Genomic DNA, 25,048 nt, shown 5'->3' with positions numbered 1-25,048 from the left:
TCAAGCCAAAAAAAAGACAAAACAAGGATGAACCAGAGTCAGGCTTTAGAGCGCGGTGCCGACTTAAGAAAGCAAAAAGTTTCTGCAGCAGAGCGAGCAAAAATGCACGTGCTGCTTCACTTTTGATACTTCTACAACTTTAGTTGTGATGCACGGCTGAGGCATCTTTTCTGCTCTGGCTGTGGGGTAAAACAGAGGGTGTGATGCGCGTTGGGCGGAGCTACCCTATCCTTTCTTTTCCTGTAACTATGGCAGCTATACATGCTGTGATCAGTGGGTAAAAAGTAGTTTGAATCTATTTTGAAGTGAGAAAGTCCACCTTCTCCAGAATCCAGCTCACCATCCTGCCTTCAAATATTATTTCTCTGTCCGAGCCTCTCAGACCCTGTAGAATTTATTTTAAAGATTCTATTTTATTTCTATCCAGGCAGCAGTATTTAGGAAAGTTAAATAAATGCAGGAATGTTTCGGCTGGTTCCTGTTTACATGTTCTCCTTATGCATGTGTGGATTTTCTCCAGGTTTTTCTCTTCATATTATTTTGTTCATTTCTGTTTATCCTGTGAAATGGTGACCAGTCCAGTGTTTTCCTTCCCAAAAGGCATCCGATCCCTTCTGACCCTACAAAAGGAAAAGCAATGAAAGAAAATGGATGGATAGGTGGCGGTTTACCCTCGTTTTCCTCGATCCAGTACACAAACAATTCCTCAAAAGCTGAGCTAAAAACCTTCAGCACAAAAAAAGCGTTTAAAACGATAAAGTGAAGGCAGGAAAAAAAATATAAAGAGACGTTCTTTCATCACAAGAGCTTATTGGGCGCACTTAACAGCAACTGATTGATTTTTTAATTGAATTTGCTACCGCCACTTCCAGCTGGATCTGTTTTCTGGTTTTCCATTTTGTCATACATTATTTATTACTAAAAAAGAATCCAGAAATTAGATGTAAAAGACCTTTACACTGGAAAGAATCGAAATCTAGGGAAGTCATTTTTTCTGAAAATAAGCGCGTTTGTTATTGCAATAAGGAGGTAAAAGAGACATTTTGCCAATGGAACAAGACAATTTACACCTAAAATAAGAAAACACAATTGCATTGTCTTATTTCAAGTGCATGTTATCTAATTATCTTATTTTAAGAGTAAAAATACTAATTCTATTGGCAAATTATCTCAGCTACCTATTCAAATTAAGGGTAAATACACTTTTTCTCTTACTTCTAGATCGTTTTTCCAGTGTAGGTTTTAAACAAATTAAAAACACCTGAAAAATGATCTAGAAATAAGTTAAAAAATATCTTAAATTAAGTGTATTTACCCTTAATTTCAGTAGGTAAATGAGATAGTGTGCCAATGGAATGAGTATTTTTACTCTTAAAATAAGATAATTAGATAAAATGCACTTGGAATAAGACAATTCAATAGTGTTTTCTTATTTTAAATCTAAATTGTCTTGTTCTATTGCCAATATTTCTGTTTTACCTTCTCAATCTAAGAACAAATGCACTTATTTTAGGAAAAAATGACTTATCTAGATTTAGATTTTTCCAGTGATCGCACCAAAAATTCAGTCAAATATATGGAAAATATAAAGAAAAAGGTTTCTAACTGCTCACTGAAAAAAAATCAAAATCTAGATAAGTCATGTTTTCTTAAAATAAGTATATTTGTTCTTGGATAAAGGAGGTAAAAGTGACATTTTGCCAATGGAACGAGACAGTTTACATTTAAAATTAGAAAATGCAATTGCATTGTCCAATTACAAGTGCATGTTATCTAATTATCTTATTTTAAGAGTAGTAAAAATACTCATTCTATTTGCAAGCTATCTCATTTACCTTCTAAAATTAAGGGTAAATACACTTCAAGACATTTTCTACTTATTTCTAGATCGTTTTCCAGTGCTTTAGATTGTATGCTGAAATGCACAGCGTTGTAGCAACAGGTCAAAGCGTGCTCTAAATTAGAAAACTGGAACAGAAACTATAAAATATTAAAAACCTAAAAGAGAGCATGGCTGGATTCACCGTCCCCTCCTCTTTCCAGGGAAGGGAAAGCCCTTCCAGATGAGTGGGGGGGGGATGCTACATACTGTAGAGAGGAGTGTGTTGTGGGAAAGCGGACGGCGACAATGATAATGAACTCAGCAGCACTCCCCTCATCCTCTCTTCCTCTCTCTCTCGCAGGGCTCTCTGTGCAGCGGCGAGCAGGAGCGGAGCTGGAGCTGGCTTAACTGGGCTAAGCACGCTGTCGCACAGTCTGAGGAATAACCCCCCTCCCACCGTCTGAGGTGACTGTCTGAGGTGACTAAGGGCTTTGAGGAAGGAGAGAGGGAGAAAGTGGAGGAGAGAAAGTTGTTCCTGTGTGTGTGTGTGTGTGTGAGGGAACGGGGCTAAACTGGATACATGCTGCTATTGTTCTGCAAAGACGGAGAACGTTTAAAGTCAGGGAAACAGGAGATGGACAGAAAGCAAGGTGACGGGGTGAGGGAGAGAAGTCTCAGGTCCTTTACGCTGCGGTTTGTCTGGGGTCACATTAAGGCTGATTGTATCACACATGAGCCAGCTTTGGGTGGACATACAGGTAGACTTCATGAGCGTATCATCAGATTATTCCTGTTTAATCTCATTAGTCCTCATATGTAGTACCTGGCTTGTCTTTAAGCAAACACAAGCAGTGCCTTTGCAACACAAGAACGTAAAGATTCCTTTAAAGAAACCTTTTAAAACCCTGACGCTGTTACCTATGTGAGCGGATCCCTCCCTGCAGGCCCGAGCGGCTCCATCCCAAAGGATGCCAGGTTAGTTCAGCGGGCAGCTATTTGTTGCCGAGCTGTGGAATTGCCTTTGACATTTCACTGGGAATATCTAGCCACTGTGTGGAGGAACATGTTGCGTTGGCCTGTTAATGGCGAGGCCTGATCTGTTATTTTGGTTTTATTCGGTTGATTTTTCACGTCCTCCTGTCTTTTTTTTTTTTTTTAAGAGTTTCAGTATAAATGTAACCATAGATCCATGTGACTGGGCTGCTGTAAATTTAGACATAATGACGAAAAAAGAAATGCATGAATAATTTAGAGCTCTCCTACATTTTTTTTTTTACGCCATTCCTCAGAGTCTGTCTGCGTCGCCATGAGAAGACGGCATATGTTGAAAAGTTGAGTGGATTTTGTACAGTGTCTGTGAACTGTGAGTGATGGCAACCAGCCGACTCCTCTATCCCTCCTGTCTACCAGCGACTTTGTGCGAGAGTCCCGCGCGCCCCGCTCCCTTTCTCAGAACTAACACTGAAACAAAAAAGGTCACATATTTTATTTATGTGTCAAAAGTGTGGTGAAAGAAGGGCATGTGGGGGGGGGGGCTGATATCGCTCCATCTGTGCAGATCAATTCCCCCAGACAGGGAGAGATGAGATAGGAGCACGCACACCAAAGAGGGAGGGAAGGAAGGAACGCTGAAATGGTGGTGATATTGATTCATCAGAGAAGTATAGTATTGCTTGATTTGCTTCAATGTCCACATAAACCTGAGCTGTCAGAACGAGGCATACTTTCTGCCGCAGACGTGGAAAACGCCTCCGTTTCACACAGGGAAGGAAGAAATACCGTAAATCCTCCAATATAGGACTGGGCCTGCATTTCGCTCAGGGGCATCTTGATTCCAGGCCATTATTTATACAAAAACTAGGCTTTGTTGAGCTACTGTATAAAACCTTGAACTCAACGCTATTTCTGACATTTTGAATTGAAAAAGCTTCCTGGATGGGAAGCGAAACGTCTTCAAACTTAGAAACAAAGTCCAGTGGATTGTTTTTTTTTACTTTTTTGGAAACAGTATTTAGTACAGCTAAATTTTTAAAATATACCGTATTCTCCGTACTATAAGCCGCGGCTTATAAGAAGGTGTGGTTTTCTATGGATTTTTCCTAATCGCCAGAGGGGGAAGTGAAAGTTGGAAATCAAAGAATAAGCGGCTAATTAAAGAACATGCTAACAGCAGGCACGACAGAGAACAAATGTCGTGAATTCACACATTTTGACATTTATTTGCCAAATTAAAGCAGCAGAACCAATACAGAGACAGAGCTCAACTCCTTTAGAGCTGAAATAAAGATCCGATGAAGTCCCATCTTTCAGTAGAAGCTATTACCGCTGCGAGCCAACAAGCTAGCACGAGCTAACATTCTTCTTCTTTGTCCCTTCTCCAGAGGTGATATGTACAGCTCCCCCTACAGGTTACACAGCTCAGTAGAATCGGCAGCTTATAGCCAGGCACGGCTCATAAATGTACGTTTCAAGTTTTTTCAAAAAGTTTAGTGGGCGTGGCTTATAGTGTGCTTTATAGTCCGGAAAATACGGTAATAATGTACTATTTTCTTAATTGAGCGTATAGTAAAAAAAAAATTTAAAAAATCCCTTTATTTTGTGGAAGGATTCTTCTGATAAAATATATATTTGTGAAAATTGCTGTTTATCAATGAATTGCTAGTTGATGAACTGGATCAATAACCTTTAGACTTATTCATTAATCAATAACTTGCACCTGTATTCTAAAACGTATTCATCAAATGTCGTTCCATCTCTTTAGCACATTTACTCCTTTACAAAAAAAGTTAAAAAACCACCTCAAAGGAATAATAAAACTTTTTTTTAATTTTGATATTGATTTTTTCCACAGTTAATAGTTCTACCTTAGTTAAAAAATCCACATTAAAGAAAGAATTCTTGATGAAAAACATAAATTGTGTTCAACCATGTGAGGAAAGAAATGGTGTAATCGTTTCTGAGCAAAAATCAGAGCGTTTGAGTCTGAATTCAATCATTCCAGGAATTCCTAGACAGTCGGCTCGGCGGCGTGAGGATTTCGTCTCGTTCTCATCCACTGCGGGATGAGAGCAGCTCTTCACCGCGCTGCGACTTACACACCTGCCACAAGGACAAGGAGTGGAGGGAGAAATGAGATTAAAGTGCAGTTAAAGAAAAGTGTAGAAAAGAGCAGAGAGAGTGTGCACAGGGCCATAAAAGGGATAGTTTAACCATTGATCGAGAGCAGTGGTGGAAATGGCAGCAGTAAATCAATTTTATCTTGGAGCAGCTAAAGAGTGTTTTCTAATGAGGTTAATGCCACGTAATGGCTAAATTCCTCTGGTTAAAAGATGCCCTCAAGGTGGTGACGAGAGATAGATGTCGCCGTGGAAACTTAACACCTCGCTGTTCAGCAACAAGCTGAGGGACGCCCTTTTTTTTTTTTTTCCTGAGGCGGTTTTGTGTCCTAAATCACATTATTCCTTCATCCATGCAAGTTGTCTTAACATCAAATAGACATTTGTAATCTGGTAGAATATCGCCCTTCATCTTCGCCCCAGGTTTTATTTAAAAAATGCAGCGTATGACACAAGTGTTAAGCAATGTGCCGTTGCAAAGTATAAAAAAATTTTTGTCACCTTGGTGCTAGACAGCCGACCATTAGGAATGTCGTTCTGGAATTTCTCGGAAGCCATCTAACAGGTGTTTAATCCAGAAAATTAAAGTTTATTTCAGATTATTGGAGGTCCAGCTCTGCGTTTGTGCACAGGGAGTCAGAAGAAGTGGCGACTCATTCAGCCCACTGAAGTTCATCTTCCCTCACATTTGTTTCCATGCAGGGTTCAAACGAAAGATGGTTTCCTACAGTAAAAACCATGTTTACTTGTTTCAAACTAATGCTTTAAGGCCAAATTAAGAAGACATTTGTTAAATGTCTGATTGAAAAGCTTTATTTTTTATTCTTAATATCTTCAAAATGAAATTTTCATTTCTGAGATTTCCTAGAACCGTTTTTTTTAAGGAAAAGTCTGGTAATATTCAGAATTACAACTTCTGAAAGTACTTTAAATATGAAATTATTACATACTGTTCAATGATAAGTGTTTTAAATTAAGAGTAATTTTCATGTGAATGTGCTTTATTGAAGGCATCCATGTTTGTCAAAGAACACTACTGCCACCTACTGGTTTGTGACGTCACAGTGCGTTATCGGCTGTTGATCAAGTCCCAGTGCTGTATCTGGTGTTTGTCACAACACGCTATTATCCAAGTCATCTTGAAAACATTCTTCTTCCAAATGTTGACTACATATTACGGGTTTTTTCTCTGGGCAGAAGTTCAAATCCTCCCTCTTCAAGTTGGCAATCCAACAACGAACCCGTCTGTGGAGGATCAGGAATCGGAAATGTGAAATAACAAATGTTTTTTCACTTTTACCCGATGTATTCCAGCATCCAACTGCCATGCACGTGGGCATTGTCAGTTTCACTATAGCTCTGGTGAATTTCAATGGTGAAGTCCTCTGGAAATCTTCAATGATTGTTGTTGATTGCAGATGTGTCTAGTAGTTCCCATTGATTTTGCTTGTAAAGCGGGGAGAATGGCGTTAGGCTTACCGCACCGTGACGTCACTGCTGGAAGATGGCAGGAGTGAGGCGTTACTATATTTGGGCAAAAATGGCCGCTCCCAGACTCGCCGATCGCTACAAAAAAATGCGTTTTTATCTTTTTTACTCATTAACACAAAATTCATTAAATCACCACAAACGTATTAGTTATAGGTATAAAAAATTATCCATTGATCCCTTGCATTAAGCGTGTCAGAAAATGGATGGATTATTATTCCTTGCCGACCAGAATTTTCCTTTAAACTGTTTGCCTTGTGTCCGATGTTTCTGGCATCAGTTTGCTGGATCTTTGGCCCATTCCTCCAGCAGAACCCAATGTGCTTTCAGGAAGCCTACTTAGGTGCTTTCTTATTAAACTTCATGACAATACTTAAAACTACAATACTGGTATCGTGTCAAAGTTGTTTAAGGTTATTAAAAGTCATCAAATGCTATATATTGGAGGTTTATTGATGGGGAGTGGCTGCCTTGTGTTTAGGGCATAGAATCCTGAGGTTGTGAGTTTAAAACCCTCTCTCACAGACTGCCACTCTGGCTCTCTGAGCAGAACCGGGTTGGGTTAAATGCAGAGAGCTAATTCCTCCATTGTGAGATCAATAAAGTTCTATTTATTTTACAAATTATTTTTAATTTATAACCCTTTATTCTAGGTTATATGATACCTTTAGATTTCTACTAAAGGTATCATATAACCTAACAGAACATTTTTTTTCATACTTAAGTGTCAACCAACTGGTAAGCTCTTATTAAATGAAAATATTTATTTGCTTTTAAGTACCACTGTACTTTTATTTTGAAATGTGTCAGAAATTCCCCCCCAAAAAATGAAGGGGAAAAAAAAAGCTACTATATCAATAACCTAAATCTGTGTAGAGACGCAGACTGAATGAGACAAGCTGGCATCATGTCATTTTCTCAGAGACTCCAGACTTTACCCTCCGCTTCATCTTCACTAAGATGATTTCAAACTTTCTTTCTGATAATAGGAGGCTGTAGTTAAAGGCACAGCAGCCTTAGCAGCTGACAGTGGTGAAATTAAATGGGTGGGTGAGTTTTCCACAGTTCACGAATGTTGGTTCTAAACTAGAGCTTGTCTAAAGGTAATTACAGTGTGCAAAATGCAAACACAATACCAGCGTCAAGCACCATTAGTTGATCAGCCTTCATTCTACAGTTTCGCCTCCTGAAAGCATCCCTCCCTGTGCTGGGAAGGGAGAAGTTCTTGGACAACTTCTGATCCCGCAACTGGAAATAAAAAAAGAAAAAAAAAAGAAAAACTTCAGTCCGTGGTGTACGTACAGGGAATCCCACAGCATCCGATATCAAGACTAATCACACGCAATACAAGCTAGCTCCCTGGCATGTAAGCAGACCCAGACATGTTAAATTATTACATTACCCAAATTACATTAGTTAGTAATGGAAGCATAAAAAATCCTCTTAGACTTCAGTGAAAGTGATCTGAAGAGTCTGTAAGCTGTAAACTAGACTCCTCTATAACATGGCTGATGGAAATGCAGCTCCCAATCAGCGGCTGTCTTTTTGTGAATTGGACACATTAGGCCTGCACTCAACAACGGGAGAGGCTCGGAGAATTCATGGATTTCCGTCTGCGAGGAGTTTAAAACTAGACCCCTGCTGCTTCCAGCTTCATATCCGACTCCTGCGGACGGGCTGAGTCCGAACAGCTGCTTTCTGTCATTGCTAGGGCTAACTCCCTGAAAGAAAAAAACGGGACCCCTCGTGTGTGCCAGCTGACCCGATTGCCTTTACCCCTCCTGGCATGTAGATTTTTTTTACCCCCTCTTTGTGTGTAAAATGCTTATTTTAACTCTCAAATCTGCATTGAATTAGATAGATAATTGTGAGTGACATGAACACATAGAAAACAAATTATTCTCCAGCAATTCACTTTAATACAAAATAGCAAACAAACTTAAACTTAAGCCTGTCCTGTTTAACTTCAAACTGTAAAAATAAATATAAAACAATAAATAGTGCATATTTTTGGTGCAACAGCAAATTTGTGCAAACTGGCAAACATATTTGTGCCTTTAATGCAATGACTGTAGGCTGCAGTTGTAAAACAGGAAAAAATAATAATCAGCTCAATGCCACATTATGTAGCGATAGTCTACTTTTTCCATTTGTATTTCCTCTGAGCTGTTTGCCCCCAAAAACAGCATCAGTATTTAAATTACTCCGTTCGTCCTCCATGCTGCTCTGTTGTCTCACGATTTCTTCTCTGTGAGCAACACTTGGCTCGACCAATGGGATGAGGGGATTCTGGATCGTTACATATATGTTGTCACCTCATTGGTCACAACGCAGGACAGGGACAGGACAAGTTTACCGTAAGTTTTGTATCTAACGTGCCCTTGTTATTCATTTTCCATCAGCTTTTTAGTGACTATTTTTTTACTCTCACAGCAATACGGGACAAAATGCGTTTCTTTTCCTCTAAATACGGGACAGGTACTTCTATCTAAATATGGAACAATTCCGTTTTTCAAGGGACGGTCGGCAACCATTGCCCAGGCTGTGCTTCAGTACTAAAATCTAAAAGATCAAATATTGGCAGATCTTCACTGTTACTGGATAAACTGGTACTTAGGTTTCATGGATGTTCTCTGATGGATGTGAAACCTGGAAACCTGCCGTCCTCAGCGGCTTTGTGTGTGGAAACAAACGACGCACGGCTGGAAACTTAAGGAAAGTTCATCTCCACAGACCTCTAGCATTGATCACTGGGGCCCTAAAGCTATTATCATGATCTAATTAGGTTTAACATAAGTCTGTGTCACGGCCCGGTGCAAGGCTGCCTTGTCCCCAATTCCACACTTTCACAGCACCCCTACTTAAAAATAGCTCACACACCATATGAATACAAATACCTTTTTTTTCTCATTTATAGTGAGATCTACTTTCATTATACAGTAAAGGTCTAGGCCCAGAGAAATGATGTCATTCAACAAACACAGGAGAAAAGTGGGGTAACGCGTCCTGAGTGGACAGAAGATCTACCAAATACCTTATTTTTCTGTGATTCTTCGTACATTTATAGAAGTGATCGTCCTATTTCTAATCAGCTCTGTTTCGCAAACACCAAAGTATTAAAATGCTAAACTTCTTCCTTTGAGTTTAGGGTGTTTTTATGATCATGGTAAGAAGAAAGTAAACACTCATTAGTTTTTCTTAATGCATCAATGGTCTGTTTCATACCAGATTCTAGTTGTTTAAATCTAACCTGGAGTGTAAAAACCAAAGTACCAAATATGACATGTTTTTATATTTTAAGTTCAAATTCAAAACCATAAATTTTCTACTTCTGTGCTGTTTATTAGCTCATGCTGGGTTAACAGGTTTTTTTTTTTTTTTATCTTTCTATGATTCTATGATATAGGAAGCAGTGCTGTAGGATTTGGGAAAAATTATCTCCAAATATAGTTTTTAATCTCAAACAATATGATACAGTTTCCATTTTGATATATAACAAAATAAAGGCTACAGAATGACTCACAAGCATGCCCAAAATAAATTATCTACAAAAGTATGGAAATTGTTTTGCCATGTTTTTAAAATTCCTTCAGTAAAACAGTTTAAAACACAGTTATATAAAAACACCATATAAAATCCAGCACATCAAATACGCTGTTAAATATTAAAATATTGGAACTGTCCTACCAGTGTTATTGAATAAAAATAAAATGTAATATATATAGATATTATTATCTAGCCCTAGAACGAATCCAAGTCTAAGTTAAAATTTGCCAATTTGTGATCTATAAAAGCTCATAACTATTTCAAAAATTATATATCCTTTGTTCAGTTTTTCATCCATGGAGGTCTCGATATTTTCCCCTGTGCAATGCATGCTGGGTAGCTGACATGGTTAGGTTGTACTGGACTGGAACCAACAGATTAAACACAGGAAGGCTAGCATTAGCAAAGCTGTTTTTTATTGTATTTAATGTGAGTGGTGTTAATTCAGATAATGCATCACTGCGTCGCTACCCCGAAGTTTTAACAAGCCTTTATACATAAAATATCTGTTGAAACAAACAAATGTGGTCGGCTTGGGATCTACTGTTGACTATATTAGCTAGAGCTTACGCTATAGGCAAAAGCTAACGGGAATATAAAATCAAATAGGAAGATAATGACAACTTTTTAAAGTGACAGTGAAGACTGTTTCAGTCGTTGTAACTCTTCGTTCTGATATCGCTGAGAAAATGTTTGGATCATGATGCTAACCCAGAATGCACGTAAACAACACCGCGATATCTGTGTAACAATATTTCAATATATAAAAACTGAACAGCTTACAGTACTTATACTCTATTGCCAGTGACGTGCGGTGAGGTTCATAGCTGGTGAGGCACTGACGTCATCAGAATCAGATTTGCAAATAGATGCATAGATTGACAGCAGTTTACAGGTTATGTTTCACTTCTGCATCCTTACACATACAAACTGTAGCTCACAAAACACACATTTCCTTAAAAAACAAAACAAAATAAATGTTATTACTGTCTTACCTTTACTTATAAATGAATAGAAGTCCTCCTTATCTTCCTTCAGTTTTAAAAGTCTCTCTGTCTCAATGGAGATCACTGCCAGGGAAGAAAGCCTTCCTTGATCCGTCCTGTTCCTGCCTTATGTTTTCAGTCTCTTGAGCACCCCCTGCCATGAGGCAAGAGAACTGCCTGCCTCACCTCGAACTTGTTCTCTGCCGTTTATAATCGCTCATTACACGAAACACGTTACACAAACACAGTTGGTGACAAAAAGCTCTGTACATTATATACATAAGCCAAATTATTAGAAATAAGTTCACATATTACATTTGTTTAAACCATTTTATTGACGCCGTACAGCAACATGCTCTCTCCGCTTTGCAGCCAGCGCAGAGCCAGGGGTTGCGCAATCCAAGGTGAGGCAGAGCTCGCTGCTGCCTCACCGGCATCGCTTCCAAGCATTTGAATGGGAAAATAAGAAAATTCAGCGATTTTGAACAAATAAAAATCGAAATTGGTGAAGCTACATGAAAAATGAATATTTTTTAGTACAAACCACCGGATGAATATAACAATTTAAATTACTTTATGATTATATATTTTCTTTCTTTCCATGATGGCTGGTGAGGCACTGCCTCACCTGCCTCCCCTGACCGCACGTCACTGTCTATTGCTTTTAACATAAAAGATATATATATATATATATTCAATAAATTTGAAGTTAATCATGGATCCTTTTAAGGTTGGGTTTTAAGCACATATTTAGTTATGCTCACTTTATTTCTGGAAGGTTTTTTCTCTCTACCACTTCATTTTTTCCATTTTCTGTTGCTTTTATTGCTGATTTTGAAATGTTGACCCAAAGCTTCATTTTTTGAGCTCATGTTCAGAACATAAAAAAGATATCGGTCATAGCATCTTGATTCATATGTCACAGCTAATATACGCAATGGTTGAAATAAGATATAAGAATCATTTCCTTTCCCATTGAGTTCCGTCCCAGCGTTCACTGGGATGGACGTCTGTGTCTTCAGCAGGCTTAAAACTAACAGAACTGGCAGCGTTGCGAGGCAAGGGCTCAAACATGTACGGCTGTAAGCCTTCTACACCAAACCAAGCTTCTGCCGCCCTGGCGTCCTCTTCCACAACATCTTCCTCCCCACTTTTCTCCTCTAAATGAAAAATGTCTGATGGAAGAGACTCATCCACGACCTCAGACACTAAACTCTCCTCCCCTTGCATGTTTCCGCTGTCCATAGCGTTCCTTGACAGTGTCGTTTCTAAGTCACCAATTTAGCGCTACTTGGTCCCAATGGAATTTCCAATTGGGAACCTACTAGCACTAAGTTGCTAACTGGTTAGCCACAACCAAACTTTCTTGCGAACCTTCCGCCATAACAATCCCGCCCCCTTAATAAACGACCAATCACATGAATTTTATTCACTCGTGTAAAGTCGTACACCACTCTGGAGAATTTGGAAATGTAACGGTTGGAACGGCTGATTTAAACTTTAAAAAAACACCACCTTGCATAGTCTAAAATCCGGGAATCTGCGAGCAACTATCTATATCAGGGAGACTCCGGGAACTTTCGGGAGACCTGGGATGCCTGATAAGCACTGACTGTCTGGCTTTGACGATGTCCAGTTTTTTGTCGTTTTCCTTGTTCGGGTGGCTAAATCCAGCTGTGAATTATCTCTTATGACACTTTATTAATTTTCAATAAGATTAACAGCATTATGGCCACAGTTGGCCTATTAGGTGGCTCTGACCATTTGCACCCTCTACCCCACCAGAAGCACACAGATAGGAACTGAATCGCATTAGAAAAAACCTAAAGGAACCTTTTTTCAAGCACTTTCTCTCCAGTTGTTAAGGAATCTTCTGCTGTATTTAGTTTGGGACCAGGCTGAAGACTAGCAGCTCATATCTACCTAAAGACTTTTCTTATGATTCCTTGTGTGAAATGCATATCTTCCGTCTGAATGCACTCGCCGTTTCTCTAGAGCCGCTCTGATTAAACAGGCCCCCCCGACCTTCCCACCATCTCTCTTTTGATTGATATGTGAAATCCGTCTCTCTGCGGCTCTAAAGGCACACTCTGTGTGCGTCTGAAAGGTGCTCATTGTTAAGCTGAGACCACTTTGTCAAGAAACAATCCTGTTTCCAAGGAAGCCGGGAATGTCTTAAAGAAAAGATACATTGGGGGAACTTTTAATTTTGTTGTGTGAGGTCATTTTAATCCTGATCCATTTTTATAGCAGCCGTTGTAGTTCAATGGCTACTCGCCCTAATGCTCTAAAAGAAGGAGGCATATAAAGGGGGAAGAGGGAAGAATGGGATACCCACCCGCAGATCCATTGAACAATCCTAAACTTACATGTCACAGAGAATAAGGAGGAAGGGTAGAGGCCTTTGTCGCCGGCCACATTGGGATGCATTTAAAGTTCACAAAGGAGATTTCCTGAATACTCGTCTGATTTTTGATACGAGGTTTGGAAATGAGTGGGTTTGGGGCAGATTTCTGAGTGGATAAAGTTCAGTTTGGGAAATCCTACATAAAAGGAATTTACCTCTTAAAGTTGTAGGGAAATGATATTTAAATGTAAAATCATTCTGTCTTAGATGGACGTCTGTGTCTTCAGCAGGCGTAGAGCTAACAGAACTGGCAGCGCTGCGAGGCAAGGGCTCAAACGTACGGCTGTAAGCCTTCTACACCAAACCAAACTTCTGCCACCCTGGCGTCCTCTTCCACAACATCTTCATCCCCACTTTCCTCCTCTAAATAAAAAATGGATGACGGAGGAGACTCATTCACGACCTCCGACACTAAACACTCCTCCTCTTGCATGTTTCCTCTGTCCATAGCGTTCCTTGACAGTGTCGTTTCTAAGTCACCAATTTAGTGCTGCTTGGTCCCAATGGAATTTCCCATTGGGAACCTACTAGCACTAAGTTGCTAACTGGTTAGCAAGGTGCTTCTGACAAACCGGCCACAATCAAACTTTCTTGTGAACATTCCGCAACAACAACCTCGCCCTCTTGATAAACGACCAATCACATTCACTCGTGTAAAGTCGGGCACCACTGGGAGAATTCGGAAATACAACGGTTGGAACAGCGGCTTTCCTACGACTTTAACTTTATACAGCTGTTAAACATTACAGTATTTATCTACCAGCACATTTAAAAGAGAAATGTTGTTTATAATAGAATAAATTGTCTGCTTTGTCAAAATCAGCAGCCATATTTATAGCTTTAAGATCTGTCCCGGGACAACAGATAAATAAATAAGCCTAAACCTTATAGCATCTTGGTTGCTTTAGGCCACCCCTGCTCTTTCTTATTTCTTGTTGTGGATGAAGCCTTTTTAGACAGCAGACTATTGAAGGCGATCAAAGCACCACTTCCCCTCCGCTCTTCTTCTGTATGTCCGCTAATGCTAACCTATCCAGAAACAAAAACAGCAAACGCTACGTTCCCCCTGAGCTCCTTTGCTTCCAAGTTTGATGCTTTTCTCCTTCATCTTAGCTTTAATCTCAGAAAAGTTGCAATACTAGGATATGCTAACACCTGTGCTAACTATTCAACTTTCCATGGTAAGCAGAGCAAAATATTTAGATATATATTGGACCCATTGAAATTTATAAAACAAATATTTATGTACTTTTTTATGATAAGAAATAAATATGTCGAACTTATTAATGCATATCTTTATTCTGCTCTACTTTAGAGGATGTTTTATCTTTTATTTAGCAATTTAAATAAAGCGTAACGTAATGAGGGTTTTTAAAAAGCCTGTCTGAACTGATGCTGGCTACATTTCTGTTTGGTCTGTTTCCGATTCTGGAATAAAAAGAAACTAACCTGTAAATCCAAAATAGAGAAGCTTGTTCCATAGTATCCTGACTGTTCATAATATTTCTAAAAATCCATCTTTATTAAAATATAACCCATAACTTCAAAGACAAATTTCCAATAATTAAAAAAAGCAGTTTCTACAAACATTTCAGATTTTTTAACATGTTTTGCTTGAATCCACGCCATAAACTGGACCGTCTGTGATAAACGTCAGGGTTCGACCAAACAGTCTCCTGTTTGTGTCCCGGGGAGCCGTTGCTCAGCGGGGGGCGAAGACATGATCCTCACTAAGTGCATCCTTCCCTGCTTGTTTCCCCTAAGCTGGACTTGTGCTCCGTCTTCCTGATGGCATCTTGGTTTTTGATCATCCCCCAAAGTAACAAGTATATCGAGGTCTGCTCCAGTATCCAGATCCTTTCAAATTAAACTCAGTTCTGCCTTATGAAACTAATGTTGAATGCAGCCAGACATCACTTCGCTCGCCCTGTTTTGGTCACACAGTCCGAGGCATTTCCCAAATAATCATACTAGGCAAACAGACAGATAGACATAAAAAAAGATTCCTCTGCAATACTGAGAAACTTTTTCTTCAAGGCAGACATGCTTCATTCTTTTCCTCTAATTGTCCTTTATTTATTCCTCCTTTACCCCCTCCTCCTGTTTCCCCCTCTTTCCTGAGAAGCAGAGATCCAAGTGAGCAATGGTGCATTACTAAGGACACCTGCTCACTTGACGTGGCCAGGAGGATTGACTGTTGTGTGTGTGTGTGTGTGTGTGTTCATTTTTTATTCATTCATCAGTTTTTAAAGTGAGACGGCACCCAAACCCGTCAAATGCTTTCAAAGACCATATCTGGAACTCTGCAAAGAACGGATCGTAAAGCAGCTTAGTGCAAGTTGCAGAGATTTGCAAACTCCTGCCCCCTCTGGCGACGAGTTAGAATGACACCCATGTTGGTGACATGAATGGAAGAAAAGGAAACGCGTTGTAATCTGCTGCTGCGATGCACAGGTGTTTCGGTTAGAGGCTTAACATCATGTGAACTTATTCTGAACAAAGCCTCCCAGCTTTTTAGCAAAAAACGGTAATTAGCTCTGAGCTCGCTCCTAGTTGAAATCCTCTCCATATTTACTCTGTTCTTATTCCGTTGCAAATCAAACTTCAACTTGCCCTTTTTCGTTGACTATAGACAAAAGTTCTACTTTCTTAAGGCCCTTTTTTGTCGCACTATAGACAAACATTCTACATTTGTGAGGCACTTTTTTGTCGCACTATCAACAAACGTTCTACCTTCTTAAGGCCCTTTTTCGTCACACTGGAGTATAGACAAACGTTCTATATTCTTAAAGGAATAGTACACCCAAAACATGATTAGCCTTCATTTTCTACTCACCCCCATGCTGAACAACACTCTGGAGTACTTTTTTGATATCTCAAATGCATCTGGAGATCTGGAAGGCTTCTTGCTGTCTGCTGACATTCAAATAATGGAGGTGCCCAGCGCCCGAGGCAGAAAGGTCCATAAAAGTCCACAAAAAACGTTTCAATATTCCTCCATACTGCTCATCCAATGTATTCCAAGTTTCCTGAGTGGGTAGCATCCAGAATTTACTCGAAACGAAGTCATTTAGAATGTTTTTAGAGCATAAACAGTAGTGTATAGGATTTCCTGAAAGCGCGCACATGCGCGATCACGACGCTACGGAAGCCGGCAGACCAAACCAGCGCATTCAGCTCGGCAAAGAACTCATGCTCTTCCTCAACACTGAAGTCCTCAGACATTTTTCTTTCCTTGTTTCTTTCTTTGCACAGGTAAACGGCACATTTCTTCTTCTACGCTTGCATTATTGGAAGAGCAGACGCTGAATGCGCACTTTCATCTGGTTTGGTCTGCCGGCTTCCGTAGCGTCGTGATCGCGCATGTGCGCGCTTTCAGGAAATCCTATACACTACTGTTTATGCTCTAAAAACATTCTAAATGACTTCGTTTCGAGTAAATTATGGACGCTACCCACTTGGAATACATTGGACGACCAGTATGGAGGAATATTGACACGTTTTTTGTGGACTTTTATGGACCTTTCTGTCTCGGGCACCATAGACCTCCATTATTTGAATGTCAGCAGACAGCAAGAAGCCTCCCAGATCTCCAGATGCATTTGAGATATCAAGAAAGTACCTCAGGGTTTTGTTCAGCATGGGGGTGAGTAGAAAATGAAGGCTAATCATGTTTTGGGTGTACTATTCCTTTAAGGCCCTTTTTTGTCGCACTATAGACAAACGTTCTACATTCGTAAGGCCCTTTTTTGTCGCACTATAGACAAACGTTCTACCCTCTTAAGGCCCTTTTTCGTCACGCTATAGACAAACGTTCTACATTCGTAAGGCCCTTTTTTGTCGCACTATAGACAAACGTTCTACCTTCTTAAGGCCCTTTTTCGTCACGCTGGAGTATAGACAAACATTCTATATTCTTAAGGCCCTTTTTTGTCGCACTATAGACAAACGTTCTACCTTTTTAAGGCCCTTATTCATCACGCTAGAGTATAGACAAACGTTCTACATTCGTAAGCCCTTTTTTGTCGTAGTATAGACAAACATTGAGGAACTTCACACTGTTTAAACAATCCTGGTTGAAAAGACAGACTTTTATTCTGTATCGGCAGCCTTAGCCTCTCTAATCTACCCTAGCAATTAAGGAGAAGATCTGAAAATGGACCAAGGGGAAAAATCCAAAGGAATGGCTCCAACCAATGGCTCATTGGTCCATTGATTTGCTTGGTTGAGTATTTTAAGATGACGCTGTTGGTGGCGGCCTAGTGGTTAGGGCATAGAGCTCAGAATCCTGAGGTTCTGAGTTTGAGCCCCACTCCCACAGACTGCCACTCTGGGTCCTTGAGCAAGACCCTTAACCCCACACTGCTCCCTGGGCACCCCACAATGGCAGCCCACTGCTTCCCAAGGGGATGGGTTAAATGCAGAGGTAAATTCTCCAATGTGAGATCTTAATGATTAGATCTACCCTAAACCTCCTACTTTCAATATGTGTGCAGACCACAAGCATGATTTAAGGGGAGCGTCATGTTTTTGTTCACTAGCCACTCGTTATGCCGTCACTCATGTTCTCTGCTACCCGTTCCAGCTTATTGCCAATCAAAATTAAACTAATGTCTCCAAATTTGCCAACTTACTGCAAAAATGTTTATTTTTTTCTTGAAATAAATGTATTATCTCTTTATTTGTAGGTGATAAAATTTGCAACTGTAATAATATAATGTAATGAAATAATAATAAAAAAAAAACAATATTTTAATTTATTTTCAGGGCTAGATACAAATACAAATTAATTACATATTAAATTAAGTACCTGTTCAAATTAAGGGCAAGTACACTTGTTAAAGGGAATTTTTTCTTATTTTTCTTTCAGTTTCTCAGTGAAATATTGTCCAAATTTAAGTGTTTCTTCAGCAGATCTAATGATTTTTGTCAGTGCATGTAAAATAATCGGAAAAAAAAAAGCGATATTGTTTAATGCAGCATAATTGATATTTCTCTCTTAGAAATGAAATCAAAAGTCTGCCGGCATGTTCTTTATGCTCAGTTACTTTCTCAGTATTTCTTTCCTGAAGGAGAAAGGATTGGAAGCGAAGGAGGCGTAGGGTGAAAGGCTTAAGAGAAATATTTTGCCATCTTATGACTTCCATTTGAATGTGTTCTGTTCACATCCACTCCCAAACCCCCACTGTGCACCCTCGCCACACCCTGACTGTCAAACCAAAAACTAAAAAAGTCTTATTCGTTTCATATGTAGGTCACATAACAGTGGTGTCTAGCTATTGGACATGGGCTTAGATAACTGTTTGTTGAGTATTAAATGCTTTCGCTGCATCAGCAGCCTCTGCTACTGGCATTTCTCTCACAGCTGTGCAACTCAAAAGAGGCAGCACCGCAGCAGAATTGCGTCCCGCTCATGCACATATACACACACATGCTTTCAATTTTAGGGGTGGTGGTTGTGTTCGTATGTGTTAAAAAACTTCTTTGTGTAAAACGTTGACTTTTCTCATGTAAAAGTGGACATAAAAGCCAGTTTTGAAAGCAGCAGCTTATAAACGGGCGGCATGCTTTGGTAAAAGAGAGCTAAACCCATTGACCTGAGGTGCTAACTCAAGCAGATGAATCTTTGCTTTTCTTTCCTCTTATCCATGTTTGCTTTGGGTGACCTTGCACACCCAGCCTTGTTTCGGTGTGTTCACATTGCACGGCCCTAATGGCTCTGATAGGCCCCTGTGTTGCTGCCGCTCTCCTCCAAAAAACACCCGTCTGAGCTCGACCACTTCACCCCTCAATTATATCTTTGCCTTTTTTGATGCAACCAGTGTAAACCCCTGATTTGAAAATGGCCAGGAAGAAGTTGTGTGTGTGTGGGGGGGGGACTGCCCTTGCTTTGATAGCAGCACGATGCAGGCGAGGAGTTAAGTGTTCGCTTAAAGCAGAAGGGCGGGAGACGTGAGCCGATGTGCTGTTTTACCCTCTGTTGTCTTAGCGTGAAATGAAAGATGCGAGAGGTACATGTGTGCTCGTTTGTGAGCTTTCCTCCCCTCCTTCTGTCCTTTGGACAAAACAAGCCCAGATGGTGATTGATTTTTCAAGTGCTGACATCCCTGCTTGAGAAGCGCCCCTCCATTCGGCACCCACACACACACTCTTCTTTGTGCCTAGCAAGTCAGGCACACTAACATCTCTGTGCCATCTTTCTCTTTGTGACTGCCAGGAGCTACTATTGATTGACAAAAGTATGCATGCAAACAACTCGATGTACACACTCTCACACACACACACACCTGCAGAGGAACACGCTCTTACTGCTGTCCAAGCACACGAGCACAGAGCCAGAGGTCATTTGCAGTCTGTCCTCATTTGCAGGTGCTGCGTTAAAAAGGGAAAACATGTCCATAAAAGGTATTAAATACCCCGAAGGCAGCCCAGCGTTCACTGAAATACCTTTTGGAACTATTAGGTAAAGCATCTGATCAGTAGAACATTCATTAATTAATCCTTTCCGAACCATTTAAAGAGCAAGTGCTAGACGTTTGCCCATAAAAGCGCAATTTGACTGTCGTCCACTAATTATCTTCATTGATTCCTTAAAAGACTTGATTGAATCGTCATTTAGTTCTTAGATTTATATTTTCTGCCCTCTAAACAAACTGACTTACAGAAAGAGGAACCTCCAGCTTGTGTCTGGGTTAGAAGCAGAGAACACAGAGGAAGGAAAACCACTGATTAAGGTTCATACGCTGGCATTTCACCGGATGTTTCCCCAGTGTGAGGAGATAAAGAGACGCAGAGCAATGACAAGCAGGGATGGCGTAAAGTGACAGAGAGCTGTACGCCACAGCAGCCCCATTGAGTTAAAGTGGCTGTGTGGCTAAATGATGTCATTGGCTAACTAGGCGTTCTCAGGCCATTGCCTCTGTTTGCGTGACTAAATACATACAATTAAGGCCTCGGCACTTCTCAATCTCTGTGAACTCATTGTTATCCCCGGGTTCAAGTGCACTGATAATGGGGGCCAGAGGAAAACAGGCATAGCGGCGAGAGAGAGAGAGAGATGGAGAGCTGGTGGGTAAAATAGACATCTCATTATTAGTGGCATTCTCTTTCACCCCGACAGCGTTTCTAAAGCCTCGTTCAGCGTTCACTAATCTGTCCCCTTTTCTGGCCGTTTTGCTTGCCTTCCTGTGGCTTTCCTTTTGTGTCACTTTTTATTTTTTACTTCGCTGTATCATTTGTACGTTTTTCCTCCGTGCTTCTCTTGTTCCTCATTAGCGTGCCCCTTTGTCTCACGATGCCTTCCTCAAATATTGTCGCTTTCTCATGCATTCACACTTGACGGATGTGACTTTGCTTGATCTGCACTTATGGAAGGCATGGATCAGGCTTTTCTGAACCAATACAGATTTACTGTGTTTTTTGACTATTGATGACAATTGATTTGACAATTACTCTGTGGCTCATCACTCTGGCCCCTGATCCTCTCTGTTCACCCACTGATGGTTGGCCAGGGCCTTTGAAAGAAGTTACAGGTGGGGGGCAGGCTAAGAAGAGCAAGACGGACATCCGCCATACCTGCCCCAACACTTCCTTGGCTTCCAACTTGCACTGTCTAACTTGAATTAGAGTTAGTTCTGCCTTATTGCAAGAGTTCCTCATTATGTGAAACTAATGGGCAGAGCTGTGGAGCCATCAAGTCATCTCTAAGTCATGTATTTGTTCTGCCCAACTACTGAACCAGGTGAGTCCAATCTGCACAATTTAATGCACTGTGCCCCTTTGTCTCACGATGCCCTCCGCAAATATAGTCGTTTTCTCATGCATTTGCAGTTTACGGATGTGACTTTGCGTGATATGCGCTTTTTTGAAGCAATACAGATTTACTGTGTCCTTTGACTATTGAGTGGACAATTATTTTCTCATTCTTCTTAAAACCTAAAATCGAACAGTTCATGTTTGTTGGTTTTGTCTTGAATCTACTAGAAATTGAAGGAGTCAAGTTTGGTGTAAGCTTAAATGTTCTTGCACTGCAAAAGGTGTCCATCTAACCAAGCCTTATAATCTTAAATCTAGCCAAAAAGTCTGTTATGAAATTGATATACTATCCAAGAGCAGATTCCGTTCGATTATTCATCTTTGTTTAAGAGAATGGTGATATGTATCTTTAAAACATGGAGTCTTACCAAGTGCAATGGTCTTATTAATAATCTAACAGAATCTGCTCTTGCTTAGTGGATAAATTGAAAAAAGATAGATGATTTTTGCAGTAAGGAGTGATGCGTTTGTTGCAAAGGGGTAAAAACCATCTAAATTGTCAGATTTGAGGCTAGATAGTTTGTCATATTGCCTTGTGGCTATTGATCTGACTTCACCTGAAAGCTCGTATTCCGGTTTTGAGTTTCTGTTTCAGCAACAACTTTTCTGCACCGTTTTGCAAACAGAAACACAGACGAAGAGAAATGTAAGTAACCCTCAGAGCTGCCTGTAGTGCGCGGTGGAGGTCACAGCTTGGACTCAGGCATGCATACGTGAACGCACACGCACACACAACAAAAGATTGGGTGTAATCCTCTAAAGTGAGACTTCCCTGATGGCCTCAACACTTGACAGTGATGCCCTCAAGTCTCAGAGAAAACTGTGTAACTGGAGAACAATTGCTTCTGTCTGTCTTGAGTAACCAGATCACCGTGCTGTCCTCCCTGCCCACAGGCACACTCACTCCCAATCACCACCACACACACACAGATCTTCTTTCTGGAAGAAGCACACAGGCGGACAGATAACCCCGGGACGGAGTCTCACACACACAGAGACCAGGTTTGTGAGTCTGAGGCATACTGTGGTGTGTGTGGGTGGCTGTGTGTAAGCAGAGGAGGGCACGTTCTCCTTCAGTCACTGCTGCTGTGCAGCGTAGTGGTAGTCAAGGTAAATTGATCTTATTTAGTGGCACATCAACACGTGTAAGGGGGCTTACGCCTCATTACTCTGGCCCCTGATCCTTTCTGCTCACCCATTGATGGATGGCCGGGGGCTGTGAGAGGCGTTACAGGTGGGGGGCAGGTTAAGGAGAGCAAGACGGACATCAGCCCCAACACTTCCTTGTCTTCCTACTTGCACTGTCTTTAGTTTTACTGGAATACGAGTTAGTTTTGCCTGATTGCCAGAGTTCCTCAGTACAGTAGCAGGCATTCAAAATTACCTTTCCTAGTCAAAAGCCAGGAGAATGGTAGCAGGATTGCAGCAAAATCCCCTCCAGCTTCCAGCCACTGGCCTACTCCTGGGGGTATATATTTTTTTACTCTGACTCTACCCTTTCACTGAATTACAGGGTCTGACCAGGAGATGACGCTTCTCTTTAGCACTTAATTTCCACAAATCATGACAGAAAGAATACTTTAGATGTTTAAAAATTAATTGTATGGGACTAGCCAAGGACCAATTAAGGAAAGTGGGGAAATTTTGAATGGCTACGACTGTATGTGAAACTAACGGGCAGAGGTGTGGAGCCATCAAGTCATCTCTAAGTCATGTATTTGGTCTGCCCAGCCACTGAACCAGGTAAGTCCAATCTGCACAATATAATACACTGTGCAGGACTCACCTGGTTCAGTGGCTGGGCAGAACAAATACATGACTTAGAGATGACTTGATGGTTCCTTATCTCCCACCTCTGCTAATGGGATTTAAATTCCTTAGTGAACCAATAAAAATCATGAGCTTCTCAGTCATGGTTTACACTTTTATCCTTGCTTCTTGTTGTTCTTTAGCGGGGCTTTTAAGACAGGACGCTGTTGGCGCTGCGCTTACTGTGCAGTTTGCTATATTTTCATATTCAATTTTCTATTCAAATCAGTTTATGTATACTATAGCGGCAATTCACAACACATGTCATCTCAAGGCACTTTACAGTTCACCAGATCATACAGTCAGATTGATTCCAAGCTTTCTATCTAAGGAAAACCAGTTGATTGCATTGAATCATTGACTCGAATGTAATCCCTCACACTAAGCATGCTTGTAGCGACAGTGGAGAGGAAAAACTCCCTTTTAACAGGAAGAAACCTCCAGCAGAACCAGGCTCAGTGTGAGCGGCCATCTGCTGAGGCCGACTGGGGTTCAAGGAGACAGAAGCAGAGATGCAAAAGGCAACTGTAAAAGGCGGCCCCGTCGAGGAAACACACAGCCAGGCAGACGAGCTCCGAGCCAGCTCCCATGTCAGAGGATGAAGAGAGCACATCGAGGCAGTCACAGTCAGAGAAACAGGACTACAAACTTCTAGGCGAATCTCGACCATCTAAGGCAGATCTTGAACATTTAAGGCCGATCTAGGACATATTTGGATTATCTTACGCTGGATGTTCGGTGCTGGGCTAGCTAGATGGGTGAGTGATTTTTTGTTGTTACCAATAAAGTCCTAAAACAAGCCTTGCTAGTTAGAGCAGTGACATAGAAGAGAGAAACCCTAGGTCCGGAGAGCAGATTGAGGCATTCCCGACTGTTTCCATGGTTCCAATTATAAACTTCTTGGGCAAGACAATCCGAACGCATCGCCGGCTGTTGGCAGTTGGAGGGTACTCTTGTTCCCATCTACGGTAGCCTCGCCTCTGTCAGTGAGCCCCAGGGCAGCTGTGGCTATGGTGTAGCTCACCACCATCGGCGAGTTTCTCCACCTCTTTGGACAGGACGCCATATCCAGGTCTTGATATGTACAGATGTCCTTTTCTATTTCCGTCAGTTAACCAAAAGAATGGCATAACCAAGACCCTGACTCTGAGCTTGAATTTAAGTACCAGCTGGCTTTAAAGGTTACAGATTATACCTTTTTAGACTTAATTCATGTTTTATCTCAAAGCCTACAAATTTCTTTGCTGGATAAAGGTCAAGATATTCAAACCCTCTGTCTTGAATTTCCATGGGTTTTACATCATCTTTTTGACGAAAGCATAGATGATTATGGAAATAATGTCTTGATCACATCCACCCACCTCCTGTACCAAACTAGTCGTTACCATTAAGCGTCGCAGAGGTGGCTCTCCCCAGTTGGTTGAAAGGAAGGTTATCACCAGTCCATCACCTACAGTTCAGACTGTGGCGAGGACCAGAATGGAACCGTGCATGCTTAGGAAGTAGTTCCAAATAGAGGAGCCGTGAGATATTTCCACTGTAAGGCAAATGTTCTGGCCTTAACCATCTCCAGCACATGTTGTTCTAAAGTTAATGTACTTTTCTGAATGTTTCCCCTCTCCTGGCCTGGAGGACACAGCGTTCATTTCTTCCCATAAAAGTCTGGACTGCTGATTTGTCTGACCACAATAAATATTTCCACTGTTTGATGGTCTGCTGTTCATAAACATTTCTTGATTTAGTGCCATCTGAAGGATCATAGTTCCTGTTTGTTTGCCTCAGGCTTGTGGTCTCGATGTTAGATTCTTTTGGCTGTTCATGTAGGTGATATAAATAATAATTATCCTTTTGACTATTTTCTTTTGAAGATTCAAAGATTTTGTACACAACTTTAGAGCTATTATTCAAAAATCAACAAGATTATTTTTACCAACTTTTTATACATAATTTACATTTTTTAACACCTGTCCTGTTTTTTATGCCACTAGTTTTGTTTCCTTCCATAATTTTTTTAATGTGAATTTTGAAGTATCGGATTATAAAAGCTTTAAGGAAACAA

General features: G+C 40.7%; 1 protein-coding gene across 2 annotated transcripts in view; it reads left to right on the top strand.

The window, feature by feature from the left end:
- znf536 (zinc finger protein 536) overlaps positions 1–25,048 on the top strand; it is a 296,720-nt gene that overhangs the window by 64,596 nt on the left and 207,076 nt on the right. Inside the window, exon 3 of one of the 2 annotated variants that reach the window (XM_038270835.1) lies at positions 2,184–2,287. The gene's annotated coding sequence lies outside the window, so the exon portion shown is untranslated. Of the gene's footprint in view, positions 1–2,183; positions 2,301–25,048 lie in introns of both variants that reach the window. The other variant, XM_038270834.1, reaches the window with a different exon arrangement.

The sequence above is a fragment of the Cyprinodon tularosa genome, unplaced genomic scaffold (assembly GCF_016077235.1).
Source record: "Cyprinodon tularosa strain WSP-4 unplaced genomic scaffold, ASM1607723v1 ctg78, whole genome shotgun sequence".
Classification (NCBI taxonomy): Eukaryota; Metazoa; Chordata; class Actinopteri; order Cyprinodontiformes; family Cyprinodontidae; genus Cyprinodon; species Cyprinodon tularosa.
This window is presented reverse-complemented; position numbering and strand designations above follow the sequence as displayed.